This window comes from Lissotriton vulgaris, chromosome 6, assembly GCF_964263255.1.
Source record: "Lissotriton vulgaris chromosome 6, aLisVul1.2, whole genome shotgun sequence".
In the NCBI taxonomy this organism is placed as follows: Eukaryota; Metazoa; Chordata; class Amphibia; order Caudata; family Salamandridae; genus Lissotriton; species Lissotriton vulgaris.
Window position 1 is genome coordinate 1,297,114,921 of NC_141694.1, and position 17,676 is coordinate 1,297,132,596.

The window sequence follows — 17,676 nt, forward strand, 5'->3', positions numbered from 1 at the left end:
CTCCTTTGTGGATACGAAAAAGTCGGAACACTCCCCCATCCTACCGTATCTAACACGCGCACCAGACCCATTATATAGCTCTTTAATAAAAGTAAGGATGTGATTGTCCAGTCCCATGTCCTTTAGAGTTTGCCAAAGCATACCATGGTCAACACAATCAAAAGCAGAGCTGAGTCTACAAATGTTATGAAGAGATTTCTTTTTTTGGCATGAATATATTTAGATGTTAATAATGCTAAGTTTAGTCCCTGCTCGACTGTCCCTCTTCCTTTCCTGAACCCATATTGAAGGTTGGAAAGTATCTCTTGCTCTTCCAACCAGTCCTGAATTTGGGCTAGAATGATCCTGCCTGCAACCTTCATAAGGCCATCAAGTAGAGAAATTGGCCGGTAGCAGGCAGGATCATTCCTATCCCCCTTTTTGTAAATCGGGACAACTACTGCCTCCGACCAAGTTGGAATTAAGCCAATTTTATTTGAGGAGTTCAGTACTCCGGTAAGTAAGGGTGCCCAAAGGTCAGGTAGACTTTTAAAAATGTCAATTTGTAGTGTAGTTCCTATATTCCCAATAGGCTCTGCACATTGGAATAACATAAACAGCAGTGTAGACGTAGGACTGAGGTCATCTAGGTCTCTACTGACTATGTTAGTCTTAATTAGTTTTGCCAGCTAGCTTAGAGGTCACTACAAACTTTCTTGAATGTTCAGGAAAGGGTTAACCGTCCTGATTTAGACAAGAATGGATTAGTTTCTGACAACCGCATAAACATGACAACTTTGCTCCCTCAGAATAAAGAGTGTATCTCTAGAGTTGTGTGAAAAACAATAGACAGCTATTTCACTCAGTCAATCGTGCATGCTTAATTTCACCAGAGTGCAGAGAAATAGAGAGACGGGCATTTTCAATAAAAGGTGTTATTTTATTGAGCAGTCTTCTTTCTCATGCAAGAGAAATGACTTGCCCCAATTGCAATACTTATCATAAAGTAGAGTGCGTACAGTAAAAGTAGTATTATGAAATAATACTGTAAAAGCATTGATATGGTTTCTTCGCCATATGATACTTTAAAATGGATAAAATATATACATACATAAAAACATTGACTAACGAACTCAACTGGTGCTTCTAAGATACGCCTTCCCCGGTGTACCTGACCTAAGCCTAATACGTGGGAACGAGTAAGTAACTTGCAGTTTTAAGTTAAGTTAGGTTTTTGCCAAGTATTGGAATCAAGAATTCTGTCTAAGGTTTTAATCAGCTCCATACCTTGGTTATAGAATGAAGGAGGTCTTATATCTCGCTTCTCAGGACTCGATCTCCCAGCAACTCGCGAGGGTGACTTGGGAACACCGGAGCTGGATTTCTCGGCGTGAGAAAAGGCAGCTTCTCCAGTGCGTCAAAAGGGAGGGGCGGCTTCCTTCGGCTCTAGCATCAGCTGGGCTTCGGATAAGTAGATAGCCGCTCTGCTCCACACCACTGTGTGTTTGCTTAAGGCAACGTTGGTATATTTATACCTGAAAGGTGCCGGGTTTGACGTAAGGTTGGACATAAGACGTCACTAAGAACTAACAGTTCTTTCTGGACTCCAGGAGTTCTTGTGCAAATCAAAACAAAAGCAGGGAGTATTCCCGGGTTGCTGGAGGCTTGGTTTGTTTGGAGAACGCGTTGTACTTTCTAGGAGTCTATGGGAGTAGCCTTGCCGTGTTTTGGACTGCATGGGCTATTACTAAATATGGATATGATTCTTATGCCTTTATAAGGATACTATTTGTTATAACCACATAAGAGCATGAATCGGAAATATTGAAATAGGGTCCTAGATAGAAATACAACAAATTGGGACGCAGTCCGGCCCTGGAGCCTTACCCGCAGGACTTTCTGATAGAGCCTTAATCACTTCTTCCAGTTGAAACTTGATACCCAGTGGAGAAGAAGTACATGTTTCCTCAACCATCAGTGCCACAGGCTCAATTAGAGATTAACCCTGGGCGTAGTTCGCGGAGTCGGACTCCGCGGAGCTACGCGAAGACGTAGTTGCACTCCGCGAACTACGCGTAGCTCCGCAGCCATGCGGAGTTGCTTGCTAGGCCCGTTCGCGCGCCCTTTTTCGTCTTCGGGAGCGCGGTGCGCGTGTTCGGGGCGTTGCCTGCATGCTCGGGATGGCTAGCGCGCTAAGTTACCCCAGAGGTTTGTCCCGCCTGCTTGCGTTCCCTTATTTTCTGTTCCGGGTCACAAGTAACGTGGTCGCGTTGTGCAAGACATGTTCGGGAACTCATCTTCTCGTTCGCACTACAAAAGTGCGTGATCGCGCTAAATATCGCGCAAACCTACACACGTGGTCGCGATGGGCGCAGCCATCTTGGATCACACACTCTGGCTATGGTTTTGATCCTACTTTTGCATCTTGTTGAAATCTCTGCAATCCTTGTCTTTTTACCCACTTTTTCAAACTTTCTTTAGTTATTACCTATCTCTCTCTGTGCCTAGGTTTATATTTTTCATTTTATTTCTACTTTTACAACTTTTCTATTGTTTATTTGACTTCCTTCTTTGACCTTGCTTCTTCTTTCCCCTACCTTTTTGTCTCTCTTGAACTTTTCTTCTCCCCTCCACCCAGAACCATGGTCAAGGGCGCCAGCAGCAGTGGCGGCTCAAAGGGCAAGGCGCCTGTCCCCCAAAAAAACCCGGCTGCCTTGCGGCAGAATGCGCCCCCTAGGGGTGAGGCCACGCCAACTTTTTGGGGAGGAGGAGGTGGCTGCCCTGGTGTTTTTTATCCAGCGCTACCTCCCCTTGATGTTGGCAGCAGGTGGCAGGCCCGGCTCCGGCTACCACCATATTGAAGAGCGTCTCCGGCGGTGGGTGAAGGTGCGCCGGGCAGTCTTCCGCTGCTCCGGTATCCGGCGTACCCACCATCAGCTGACCCACCGTTGGGCAGACATTTTGGACCGGGAGCAGGACCTGTTGGACCTGCTTGGCGTCGAGGTCGTGGGTCTTGGTGAGTGGCTACCCCAAAAAAAAAAGTGTGTGTATAATATATATCTCTATAGTAGTATAAGTATTGTTATTGTATCTTTGTAAGTCTTGGCTGCATAAGTAACGCGATGACTGGTGCTCCTAGTTACATTTCCGATGTATTCCGTTATTATATCTACTGTAATTGTATGACACTTGTCTGTGCTGCGCTTCTTCATCTTCACTGACTCTTGCGTGTTCAATTTGGCGCTAGCTTTTGCTGTTTATTGGTGTGAGATTTTCTTTATTGTAGAGAACTGAAGTTAGTTAATGCTATTAATAGAGTCTTGTCCTTCCTTTGTCCGCCAGTGAAATAGCCGTTGATGGATAATTGTACGTGTTTGCATATTGTATCATTTTTTTTTCATGGCCTTCTCTTCTGCATGAATCCTCCTCTGGCAATGAATGCAAAAGTTACTTTGTTCTTCTTACCTCAGCCAGGGCCGGATTTAGGCATGTGAAAGCTGTGCAACTGCACAGGGCCACCAAACGCCAGGGGCCACCCCACCAATATATATCCTTAATTTAATAATCCTCAGAGGATGGATACATATTTGCGTGGCGGCCCCTGGCAGGGATTTGGTGCCTCCGGCTCTGTTCCACTTCCAAACACCCTGACTCCCCCCTCTTCACTGGCCTCCGTGCTCCGCCCCGACCTCCTCTTCCGGGCCCCCCACCTACGCTCCCTGGCCAGGAGTCCAGGACCACCATGAGCCTAGAGCCGCCCCTGCCTCAGCCCTCCATAGAACTGATGTAGTTTGTTTATTGAGTGGGTAGGGCAGCAGTAGCATTCAGTCAGTAGCAAAACAAAATATGATGCAATGAACGTACAATTTCGTGTTAGTATGCACAAAGTTAAGCATGTCTCCTACTTGTGATCTATGCATTTTGCTGGCAAAAAATGAAAAAGAAATGGCTACTTACAGATAATTGATTGATTACCCCATTCTTGAATCGGTGGTGTTGTTCAGGTCTTACTGCCTCTGTGTTACTTAGTAATCTGCAATCAGAATGTTTATGGAACATTTGATTTGTTTTCTCCAAGTATATACACTAGTCAGTGAATCATGCAAGGCAGTAGTCATTTGGTAGCCCAATGTTTGTTTCTTTTAATGTTGTAGCAGTGGTTTTTGAAATGCTGTCTATGTTTCACAGCACTCAATGTTTTCCTCTTTCTTTATTATTATTTCTTACATGAACCACAGAACCCAGGGGCAAGCAGAAGACTGGGACCGAGTCGGCGGGTGAACGCGAAGAACCACAGGCACAGAGCTCCTCTACTGAGGATCCTGCTGCTGTCCCCAGTAAGTCCAACAGTGTTTTCTTTTGGAACAATGATATTTCCCTAACTTTCTAACGGAGCTTTTTTTCCAACCGATTAATGACATTTGACCTAACTAAATTTTGACAAATGCTTGTTTGATTTTGATTATGTTTTGAAAATTTTGGGTATTACTATCTGTCCCTGCCTTTCTGTTCCTTCAAAGAGCCTCTCCTTTGACTCTCTGTGCTACTACTAGACTGTCTGTAGGTAAGCTTGCCCTGTTGCCCACTCTTTAGTTAAGGTATTAATCTTTTCAAAAAATCTGTGATAGAATAGCGGAAGGCACAGGGTCCACTCCTGTCTTATGCTTTTTCCTCTGTAATGTCTCTTCTTTGCCAATTGACACCAACCAAGTATGCATCCAGATGTTGGTCTACTATTTTGTAAGCGTTAGTAATGAATACCACTACTACTCTTGCGGGTATTCTTCTATGCAGTCACATACATAACTATGTATGCACCACAAAATTGGATTTTGTTGGTGATAGGCAGGTTGGACCTTACTTACTTACAGTCTTACACCTCAGTCAAAGAACTCAGAGGAACCCACAATTCAATGAACGACAACCTATATGGGCTCAGTCATTGGTCAATTATTCAATTACCCCTTTCCTGAACCCCAATATGAAGATGCCAAATGCTTTTATTACACAATCCATAACCTAAGTAACCCCCTTTTGCTCACTCTCTCGTGTAAGTCTACAAGACAACAGACACTGAAAATATACTTCCGAGTCAATGTGGTACTTCAAAACCTTTATTTTTTTAGAAGTAACTAAGTAAGTAACATCAATGTTTTTAAGTTGTTCCGTGAAATACGTCAAGGGCCACCAGAAAAAATCCTGAGTTAAAAAAGGCTGAATAAAAAGTAATCTACATTTGTACAGCTACCAGTGCACGATAGGGAAATGTGGGAAATGTCGGAGACCCCTCACCATTGAACGTATACTGGTTGCATATGCCTCTTTTTGGTAAGCTCTGGAAATCTTTGCTTCGTAGAAGGAAATCTTCTCATCTGCCGAAAGATAATGACAAAAGTGGTGCACGTTAGACAGTATGAAAACATTACATACATTTATTCAACTTTTTAGCTGTCATGCTAAAAAAAAGGTGTAACCTGAGGCTGTAAGCAAACTCGATTCCACAATCCACATTCAAAAAGTAAATACGGGCCTTTCTATTTTCCAAACTCTTCAGGTGTATGCTTTGAACAATCATGTGGCCTCAAAGGCGTCTTCTCGTACTGCGCAACAAGCTGTGAGGTAGCATGCGCAAAACTGTAGACATGTCATTGATGTACAAACTGGTTAGGTTACATGGTTCAGTCTAACTTTCGAAGGACTAGAGTAGCAGTATAGATGAGATGAGCTTGGGTACCATACCATACCAAATAAATGCTAATATGTGTAGTGTGTTAGTTACTCTGCTGTACTAGGCAATGTGGACTACTACTGATTACGTTGTACTTAACTGTTTTGCAGAACTCCATTCTTGGTGAACAAGTACAATGGGGGCTGTGCATCCATCTAAAAAGGTGTACTTATTTTTATTTGTGCAGAACCGGTACCATCCAACAGTGCCGACGGGGGCAGCGGCGCTGCGACGGCGTCAGCAGAAGCTATCCCGGAGGGGAATGGAGGACCAGAGGCACCTACAGCAGCACCGGCAGCAGCGGGGGAGGAGCCAACAACGGTGGGCGATGGTAAGTTACATTCAATAGTGATCCGCATTACTTGGTGGGTGGGGAAAACTTCCTCACGGTACTCTGATATTTATAATGAACTTGAAGTTCTACTGGACAATATATGACGCCACCTTTGTCATTACCAAGCTTAGCAATAGCATTACCACCAGCGAGAATTGATAAAATAAGTTATACAGGCCTCTTCTGAAGGACTGGGTTCTTTTGGACCCAGCGGTGCCAGGGCACAACACCTGAAACCTTCGTGGGTAACCTGCTCCGGCGTACAAGTCACAGAGACACGGGACACTTCCTTCGGCGTCAAAGAGTCAAGGTTTATTTACTGCAGGGAACACAGAAGTCACGACAAGTACAACACGTGCAACTTGGGGAGACTGCTTCAAATTGGTTCTGTGGATCGCTCCTTTTATACAGTTTTTACCCATGCGCTAACATTGAACACAATAGTTTACAACCCAGTTCCCACATCTAGCTCTCAGAGGGGTCGCTTTGGTCACTTTGAAATACACAAGGACCGGAACATAAGTGCGGAAACATTTGGCGGTTCCCAACTGTAAAAACCCATCTTCCCACCATTAGCAAATTCCAATCAGCAGTAAAGTAGATCGAGATAGGAACGAAGACAGGTGCAGAGGAAGACGGAGACAGTGGGGAGATCGGAAAGGGTGTAAAAGGGGAGGTGTCGGGAAGCACGAGATACAGGCATCAAAGGGACGTGCCTAATGAGATGCACGGCTGAGACAATAAACCCGTGCGGCAAGATGAGCCTCGAGCGGCGCCACCTGCCTTACAGCAGCAACCCCCTCGTCATAAAGACACTTTCAAAGAACATGTGTCTTCCGCAGATATCTTGGGAGTCCCAGGGTCGCGAAGCGGACAACGTCCGTTCGCTGGCTACTTGAGGGCAAGAGACAAAATGGATGCCGTATCTAAGATGGAACCCGTGGGTACAGATGAGAAACCCACATAACAAACGAACGGTTTAAGTTAGCACAGCGAAACTGCGCACACTTACTAAACTCGTCATTTGCGGTTCATAGATACTAGACTCGACCATATTCGTGCGAGTCGAAAACACCACTTACAATTGTCACGGAACCTCAGACGCTCCTTTTGCCCTCATGTAGGCAAGCACTAGTCGGAATCATATTCGATATTCATCAGACCATCAAGATGTCGTTGCAGCATAGATCTGTCCAACCGAGTCCCCTTGGTAACAGGTGGTTGTCTCATACACGTTGTAGCACAGAGGCCACATAAGGCAGGACCACACTGCACACAAAGGCAACACGTGAACAGGAACACTACCACAACCCCGATGATCATCAGAATCTTCCAACCCCAAGTCGACATCAGGCCCCAAAACCAACCAAGTAGCGTCCAATCCCCTACATCCACGTGTATGGATTCGGAGATCTTATGCAACTTCGAGATGGCTTGATAGACAGTAGGAGCATTATCAGGAATGAAAATGCAACAGCTCGAATGGATCACTTTACATACCCCACCACGATCTGCCAAGACGACATCTAAAACCATACGGTTTTGTAACGTCATAAGTCTCTCCGCCTGAAGTTCTGTGGTGATATTACCAAGGGCACTGGCAGTAACATTAGCTGTCGATTCTACCACTCGAGTCAAATGTCTCAGGTTCCTACTATTAACCATAGGTCCCCAAAACGGGAGGAAACCCTTGAAAAAGTCTCCTGCCTCTTGACCGGCAGTATCCTCTTCGCTAATTACGCCTCGTACAACTCTAGTCTTATGATAATCGGCATCTACAGTGAATGTCGGAGGCAACAGATTTGCAACGAAACATGAGCCCATGAAGTCTGCGGGCAACCATGTGTATGCACGATCATGACAGATGAAGTACGTACCCTTGGCAGCCAGAAACACAGGGGACGGGGACATTGGCAGAACGTAACTTTCAGTGCAAGCACTTGCTCCAAGTGAGGCTTGCGAACCACGACCCACAAGACAAAGATTACCAGTGTGGGGTACGACCCATATTGGAGGCGAGCTTTTAAGCTGCCTTTCATTAGTGAACATACTATATTCCCCTCTACTTAGGACCCTATAGGCTTGTACCTCTTCTTTAGGGATGAGAAAAGCATCATGGATCTCATCTTCCATGTCCTCTATTGCCATCGATAGCACCCACTGATACGAGGTAGGACCAGAGTTGGGGGAACGTTGTTCTGGAGTGGGGTGGAAACCTAGTGCGCTTCGAAGCATTGTTTGGAATGCTCGAGCTGACCCTTGGGAACTATACGGTAACACCAGATATGGAATACCCTTACCCGTAGTATGTGGCATCAACCCACACACCCAACAATTAGTAGTGTTAACCACTAACTGATGCTGATGGAGGAGCTGGATAAAGGAATTGTTGCGGAATTCTACACGTCTAGCCTGTTCGTGTTCCGGTAATATGTGAAAAGAATGGGGAGAAGCAGTAGAAGTAGTAGAAGTAAGGTTAGGGTAAGGAGTAGGAGTAGGGGTAGCAAGTAAGAAGTGAGACATAGTGTAATACACCCCACCCGCCAAGAATGCAGAAGCAGTTAAAAACAATACGAACAATTGGAATACAAAACATTTAGTACGACTGAGTTTCTGCAGTTTGACTCTGTACGCCTGAGCTCCTTCCAAATCATTCAGCTTCGAAAATGCCATTTCCCTACGACCGTCCGCAACGTTTCTTGACGCACTTCGTTCTGTGCAGCAATAGTCAATCCCCAGGAGTTCCTAGGAACCGACGGTCTTTAACCTAGCGTCAAGACCTACTGTCCAGAAGGAAGTACGCGCGCGGCCCTACGGCCCTCAATACACAATATGTATTTATTTAGCACAATAATTCAGCTGTGGAAGGAGAAAGATACAAGGTAGAAGCTTGATACATGTACAAAACAAGTTTCAATGATACGAATGTTCAGAATTGATCAGGGGAAACGAAGATATTGCAGTTATCAATTTCAGCAAAGCAAGAAAATTTTATTTGTCCTTAATGTGAGAACGCAAAGAATATCGATGTTTCCCGGGACGTGTCTGCTCGTCGAACAAAGGATCCGTTGAGGAGACAGCGTCCTGCTGATCAGTTGGTTGATCTGGTCTTGAGTCTTTTGCTGACAATGTTCCAACAGTGGCTGTCTGCTGCGCTGAGGGTTCTTCAACAAGCTGTGCGTCGCTAAAAGGTACAAACGCCGGCAATGTCTCTGTTTCTGTTGACGCAATGCCTTTCCTTACCCACGGGTCTGCCGACAAAGGAATAGGGACTCGCTTACAATGGGTAGCATGTACCCAATTCTTCCGCCCCTCAAGACGAACGGCAGTCCTCGTGGCCAGGAGCACCTGGTAAGGTCCAACAAAGCGGGGGTCCAGATTCTTCTTGCGTGAGAAGTTACGGGTAACTACCCAATCACCGGGCTGGAGCTGGTGGCCTGGACCCTCCGTCTGCGTCGGCAAGGTGTCGTAAACCTGTTGATGAATTAACCTCAGTTTAGCAGTCAAGTCATGTAAGTAGTCAATCAACATCGGATACTCAAGATCAATGAATATACCTGGCCTAGGAACCCCCCACACATTCGCAGGACGGCCGAACACTATTTCATAGGGACTAAGCCCTATTCGGGAGTGTACAGTCGCCCTAGTTGACAGTAGTGCTAGAGGCAAAGCGTCAGGCCACGAAAGTCCAGTCGTAGCCTGAATCTTCGCTAATTTTAGTTTAAGGGTGCCATTGTACCCTTCAACCAATCCAGCTGACTGGGGATGATTGGCGCTGTGGAATTTTTGATTAATCCCAAGGCCCTTACACACACTCTTCATCACACTTCCAACAAACTCACTTCCGTTATCTGACCACACGACTCTAGGCATTCCGTACCGAGGAAAGTATTCCTTCAGTAGGATTTTCGCAGTAGACAAAGCAGTATTATCTTTGAGGGGATAGGCCTCGATCCATCGGGAGAATGCGCAAACCACAACCAAAACGTATTTCAGGTTATTGCATCGCTCCATATGGATGAAGTCCAATTGAATCACCTCAAAGGGATACGACGGAGGAGCAAAACTGCCAGGGGGAGTTGGGGTTCCTTCGCCAGGATTGTACATTATACACACCATACAATGCTTCACCAGACGTTCAGCACACTTCGTAATACCATCATTCTTCCATACATCAGCCAACAACTTGCAAATACCTTTCGCGCTAATATGTGCTAACCCGTGTGCCATTGTCACAACAGCCAGTACATACGCATCAGGCAACATCCATCTTTTCTGATCCGACAAATCAATCCAGCAACCATTCGCATCCAACCTTCCCGTACTTTCTTTCCACTTCGTCTTTTCAGTGTCAGTGGCCTCATTCTGTATTGCTTTCACACTTTCTATGGTATTTTCACACATACTTGATTCTGTAGGCCACCTAACCGAACTCGTCACATACATTCGAGTGCTAAGGTTCCGGGCAGTCTCCTTAGCAATCTCATCTGCAAACGCATTACCACGACCAACATCATCCGTCACCTTACGATGCGCACTACACTTAACAATTGCAACTTGAGCAGGCAAAGTCAATGCATCCAAAAGATCGTTCACAAGCTGGCCATGCTGTATTTTCGTGCCATGTGACGTTAAGAAACCACGCTCTCGCCACAACCGTCCAAAGCTATGCGCTACACCGAAAGCATACTGGCTATCGGTGTACACATTCACACGTTTCCCTTTTGCTAATACACATGCTCTAGTAAGAGCAATCAGCTCTGCAGCTTGGGCAGAATTCTGATTCAATCTCGCAGTCTCAACAACAGTATTCAACGTCACAACAGCATAGGCAGTAGTCACATCGCCATTCGGCAACTTAAAACATGACCCATCCACATACAGGGTGCCGTCAGGGTCTTCCAATGGGGTGTTTTTAAGGTCCACTCGACCTTTCGTTTCCTCCTCTGTCCGCAAGTAGCAGTCATGTTCTGCTACTTCATCTGACTCTGCACTAATTGGTAACAAAGTTGCCGGATTTAGGACATTACAACGTTTTATCTGAATATGGCTTGCCAAGAGCGTCAATTCGTACCCAGACAACCTTGCACTCGTCAAGTGCTGAGTTTTCGTTCGATTCAAAAGAGTGTCGACTGCATGCGGAACCATCACCGTAAGCATATTATCCATGACCAATCCTGCTGATTGTCGGATGGAGACCGCAGCTGCCGCAGTTGCTCTCAAACAACTCGGCAATGCTCTAGCTACTGGGTCTAAGGTCGAGGAAAAATATGCACATGGACGTTGCTTACCACCAAAAGGTTGCGTTAAAACACTCAAAGCACAACCTTCCCTCTCGTGAACATATAACGTGAACGGTTTGCTGTAATCAGGAGTACCTAACACAGGAGCCGAACACAATGAATCACGTAATTCAGAAAAACTTTTCTGACATTCTTCCGTCCATGGTAAAGGAGTTGAAACATCCTTGCACGTAAGAGCCACCAATGGTTTCGCTAGCAATGAAAAATTAGGAATCCACTGCCTACAGTACGACGTGATACCTAGAAAGGCACGCACATCTCTTTGGGTTGTTGGCACAGCCATTCGCGCAATCGCTGCAATTCTCTCTGGGGTCAATCTCCTTCCCTCCTTTGACAATAAGTGACCTAGATAGGTTACTTCTTGACAACAATATTGGAGTTTAGAAGGTGACACCTTGTGATTTAACTCACAGAGATGTTGCAGCAACGATACCGTAGCAATTTTGCAAATGTCCTGAGTATCAGCAGCCACCAATAAGTCGTCGACGTATTGGATTAAAGCCGCACCAACCGGCAACCTAAACGCATCCAGTTGACCCTTCAAAGCTTGACTGTAAATCGATGGACTTTCACAGTAGCCCTGAGGAGCGCGTTTGAAGCGGAAGCTACGTCCACCAAGAGAGAAACCGAAAAGGTCCCTGCTCTCTTCGGCAATCGGGATGCTGAAAAACGCATTTTTCAAATCAATCACCGAAAACCACGAAGCAGTAGCTGGAATCAGAGTCAGTAGCGCCGTGATGTCAGGCACAACAGGGAATTGAGGAACCACAATTTTATTTACCTCCCGTAAATCGATAACAAAACGATAAACAGGCGGTTTGGTAGGATCAGTACGTTTAAGAATGGGCAGTACGGGGCTGTTGCACACGTTTCCCCGAGTCTCCTCAATAACATCTTTCTCGATCAAATCATAGATGATCGCTAACAAAGCTCGTTCACCATCAAGGGAGATACGGTATTGGGGAATACGTGGCAATCGCACATTCGATTTCAACTGAACAACATAAGGGGAGATATCAAGTAGGCCCACATCGTTTGGACCCGTCGCCCACAAAGACGCAGGAAGAGAATCCAATTCCGGTGGAAGCTTATCGAGGGACAAATACATGGGAGAGACTACTCTCTCTCCGAACGTAAGCTTTACACCCGCAGGAGAACAATGCAAAGTTGCATACAAACGTTTAAGCAAATCCAGACCCAAAAGATTTTCGCCACAACCAGTGGTCAAAATCAATGGAGCTTCGAGCTCACGAGGCCCAATTTTAAGGGGCAAAGGGCGTGAAACTGGATTGCTAACGGGGGCGCCAGAGAATCCAACGGATACATTTGTTAAGCCAGACAAAGGTGCGCCAGGGAGTTTCGAATGCATGATAGAACTTTTCGCTGCACCAGTGTCCAACAGAAAAGGCTCAACGACGCCCGATGTAGCAACTGCGACGTAAGGCCCTCTCTGATCAACCGGAACTGATACCACTCCCTCTCCTTGTCTTTGGCTGTCCTAGTAATTACTGTCGTCAGTTCCCTGATCGACGTAATAATCGTCTACATTGTACTGCGCAGATCGTCCTTGCGATGATCCACGTTGATCGAAACAGTTATTAGAATTTGAGGAGTTGTCAGAGCGGTCGTTCTGAGCACCACGACCTCTACCACGTGATGCATTCTGTGAACCACCACGGCCTCCTCTAGACGAATTACCACTATTACGGTCATTTAAAGCAGGACAATCAAATTTAATGTGTCCCTCCTGTCTACAATAAGCACATTGATTGTACCCCAATGAAGATCTTTGGAAAGAGGAATCATTACGCGACTGCGATCGATTCGATTGCGACTGTGATCTATTCTGCTGAGGCGCATTCTGATTAGAACGCGGCGGATATGCTTGTTGCAACAATACTTTAGTTTTCAGCTCTTTCGTCTTTTTATCAGCACGGTCATTTTCCTCTTTTTCTCTATTTTCATAATATTGTGCCGTGGCCAATATCTGAGCTGAGGTAGAAACGGCCCACGCACTTTCTGAATTCTTCAACTTATTGCACAAGTCGGGCAATAAGTTCGATACAAATTTATCCACAAACAACCGTTGTCCACCCTCAGTACCCATATCCTGTCCACTATGATCGACGAATGTTTCCTCAAACCTCGTAAAGAAGTCTGAAACACTCTCATCTTTCTTTTGTTTACAGGCTGACAACTTGTCCCAATTTACCCTCATAGCTGGCATAAGCGTTTTCATTAATGTAATGATTCGCTGGGGAAGAAGTTCAATCAATTGGTCGGGTTTAGTAGCAGCCGCTTGTCCAGCATCTGCCGCTGTAATGGCAGCCCAATCACCACCTAATTCATTTGCGTGATCTTGGTGACGAATCTTAGCCCATACCGGTTGCGGTACGACGTTACCAAACAACATGTCGATATCGGCAAGATTCATTACCGTAGCATCTACGAGCTGCGACAATTCCTTATAATACCCTGCAGGATTTTTGCGAGGATCGGGCAAAGTTTGTTTCACCTGAAGCACTTCCGATCGTTTCCATGGGAGGTGTATCCACACTCTCTGGAAATGCGCCGCCACTGGAGCATTAGCATTAGTATTATCAGCGGGTACCCAAACCGGCGGAACTTCACGCATAGGATATTGGCCAGACTCGTCTTGTTGGCGTTCAAGATCCTCAACAAACAGTGCGTGAGGAATGGGAGCGGGACGTAAAGACAGTAACTGCTCAATAGCACGTCGGACATTAGTATCGACTATCAGTCCAGTTGCGAATTGAAGCCGAAGATTAGACAGGGCGGTCAGCACCTCGTCAGGCGCAACGGCCGCTATCTGATCATGTAGGAGTTTACACATTTCGTCAAACACATATCTCTGAGTCGGTATGTTGAATTGACTAAATGTTTCAAGAACAACTCGGGGTGGATTTCTAAGTGGGTTGTCCATCCAACCCATCGCCATATTATATAGCGCAACACGTTCTCTATTACCAGGAAGCTGACTACGTCTCTGCGGTGCATCGAAACCAGCAGACCCAAAAACAGGCCCGAGCGACTGAAAGAAGTTTGTCGCAATGGGAGAATTACGGTTACGAGTAGAGGGACAAGAATAAGACACAGGACTAACAAGAGAAGGAGTAGAGACATTAGCAACAACAGGGGTTAACAACACAGGAGCAGTAGCGTGAGCAGTAGCGGGAACAGGAGTATGTGGAAGCGGAGGAGCAGTAGGAATAGAAACAGGCACAGGAGCAGGAATAGTCGGAAGAGCGGGTGCAGGTTGAGGAACTGGTGGAGGAATAACAGGTGGAAGAACAGGTACGGCAGGGACCACAGGAGCTGCGGTACCCTGTACGTACGGAGGTGGCGACTTCATAAGATAGGACATTAAAGGATCCTCAACTGCCTCTTCCTTCTTATCCGACTCCGTAGGCAAAGCAGGATAGCATTTATCTATGGTCATACGCTGTAGTCTCTCAAACACTTCCTTATCCTTATCCTCCTTATCACGCTGAAACTGCTCAGCTTTCTTCACTATGGTAGCAACATTATCTCGCTCACTACGTTTATTCTGTCTGATCTCTTTCTGTCGGGCTTCTTTGCGCCACAACCGAAAGGCATCAAACATGGCCGGCCTAGATTTACGTTCGAACAACTTTAGTTCCAAATTATCTAAGATCGACGCTTCGAAGCTACCGTGAGGTGGCCAACGAAGATCGCCGTCTTTCTTTATATATTTTATCCAATAATCATTAAAAGCAATCGGGCCTAGCCCATGTTTGCTATATAAGTCATAAGTAGGAGTTCCAACCGGAGGTATCGGACACGAGTCCTCCTGCAGGGAATCCGCACCACAAGGTCTAAAGCAACTGAACAAAGTACTGCGACCAGGCATCTTGCACACTAGCCGAGTTTCACAAACTTCAAGGGTTACGGGATTTACCAAGTCCCAGCAAGAACAAAACCCTCGGTCTTTGGCGGCTGCAGTCGTCAAACAAATACAACAACAACAAAGTACGCTAGCAAAGTGTCACCGACAAAAACACTCACACAGCGTGTACAACAAAAACACTAGTGTTTACAACAAAGACACTCGCTAAAGTGTCTACAACAAAAACACTCGCTAAAGTGTTTACAACCAAGAATTCTGGGAGCGACCCACAAATACTTAACTCAAAGATCAATGGCGTCCTCAGGAAGGCCCGTCAATCGTCTCGCTATACCAAGGTCTACGCCAGGCGCCAAAACAGGTCTACAGTCAGGGCAGCAGTCCGTCGCAGCCGTTAGGAGGCGGGAATCTTCGCGGGAAAAGTCTTCGGGCCACTTATTTCGACAACAGGATCGATGAAGCGGGGTGCACCTTCCCTCGGAGATTTCACACGAAGTTCCTCACGATCGTCGGGCTTGGACCGGTACCACTGATGCAGCCCCACGTTGGGCGCCAACTGAAGGACTGGGTTCTTTTGGACCCAGCGGTGCCAGGGCACAACACCTGAAACCTTCGTGGGTAACCTGCTCCGGCGTACAAGTCACAGAGACACGGGACACTTCCTTCGGCGTCAAAGAGTCAAGGTTTATTTACTGCAGGGAACACAGAAGTCACGACAAGTACAACACGTGCAACTTGGGGAGACTGCTTCAAATTGGTTCTGTGGATCGCTCCTTTTATACAGTTTTTACCCATGCGCTAACATTGAACACAATAGTTTACAACCCAGTTCCCACATCTAGCTCTCAGAGGGGTCGCTTTGGTCACTTTGAAATACACAAGGACCGGAACATAAGTGCGGAAACATTTGGCGGTTCCCAACTGTAAAAACCCATCTTCCCACCATTAGCAAATTCCAATCAGCAGTAAAGTAGATCGAGATAGGAACGAAGACAGGTGCAGAGGAAGACGGAGACAGTGGGGAGATCGGAAAGGGTGTAAAAGGGGAGGTGTCGGGAAGCACGAGATACAGGCATCAAAGGGACGTGCCTAATGAGATGCACGGCTGAGACAATAAACCCGTGCGGCAAGATGAGCCTCGAGCGGCGCCACCTGCCTTACAGCAGCAACCCCCTCGTCATAAAGACACTTTCAAAGAACATGTGTCTTCCGCAGATATCTTGGGAGTCCCAGGGTCGCGAAGCGGACAACGTCCGTTCGCTGGCTACTTGAGGGCAAGAGACAAAATGGATGCCGTATCTAAGATGGAACCCGTGGGTACAGATGAGAAACCCACATAACAAACGAACGGTTTAAGTTAGCACAGCGAAACTGCGCACACTTACTAAACTCGTCATTTGCGGTTCATAGATACTAGACTCGACCATATTCGTGCGAGTCGAAAACACCACTTACAATTGTCACGGAACCTCACTTCTATGTGACTACAACTCAGCTGTGAAAGGTTGGTGGCAGACTAAAAAAGTCTTATCCACAACATTACATGACCGCGATGGATTAACAGGAGATTGATTTTAAGTATGATGAAAGGAGCAAGGAAAAAGCACCAATCATATAATATAGAAGGATACTTTGGAATCAGCAATGCAGGTGTTTGAGAGCAGTTGGATGCGTGGGTTGTTGTGGAAGCATAGAAAGGGGAAAACACAGCTGCCTGCGTGGGTGGGAGACACATCCAATATCGGTGGTTAGTGGATAGTGGATACTAGTGTCGGCAGCAGTGTTTTGGTTAAACCCAAAGGCAAGGGAAGGAGGGGACGACTGGATGCATTCCGGGTCGTTGCTGGCGAAACACAAACCACCTAACGTTTGTTGCGCGATATAAAGAATGATAGTCTATAGAGTAGACATTTACTAGTACTAGCTGGCCCCTGTTAATTAATGTTAGTTTGAGACTTTCACTTTTCCCGGAAGCACAGAGTATATGATATAAAAAACGAGATATGAAAAAGACAGGTGTTCATATGTGACCATTGAAGTACACCCATGCTATGTTACTAGGGCAGGCATAATGCCGTGCCAAAAAGTCAAACAAATTAAGTATATAAGGCGTAGAATCTTCAAGATAGATAAAACAACATTTTTTGTACTCAGCTTGCTTGCTATTGCTACTGTACTGTGCCGCCCACTATGTGTTGGATACATTTTGTGTTCTTGATTTGCTGGGATTTTGGATTACAACAATTCTGTCTCTTTCTTTATAGTTACTCCTTCAAAACCAACGAGGAAAGATTTGGCAGTCCGGGCCCGTCAGCGGAAACTGCAGGCCATCGTTGAGGCCTACCGCCAGCTGGTGGCTCAGGCCGAGGAGGAGGAGGAGGAGGCGGCGGCAGCAGCTGCTGCCTCTTCCAATGCCCCGGCCCCCAAGCCTGCAGGAGTACGTTGG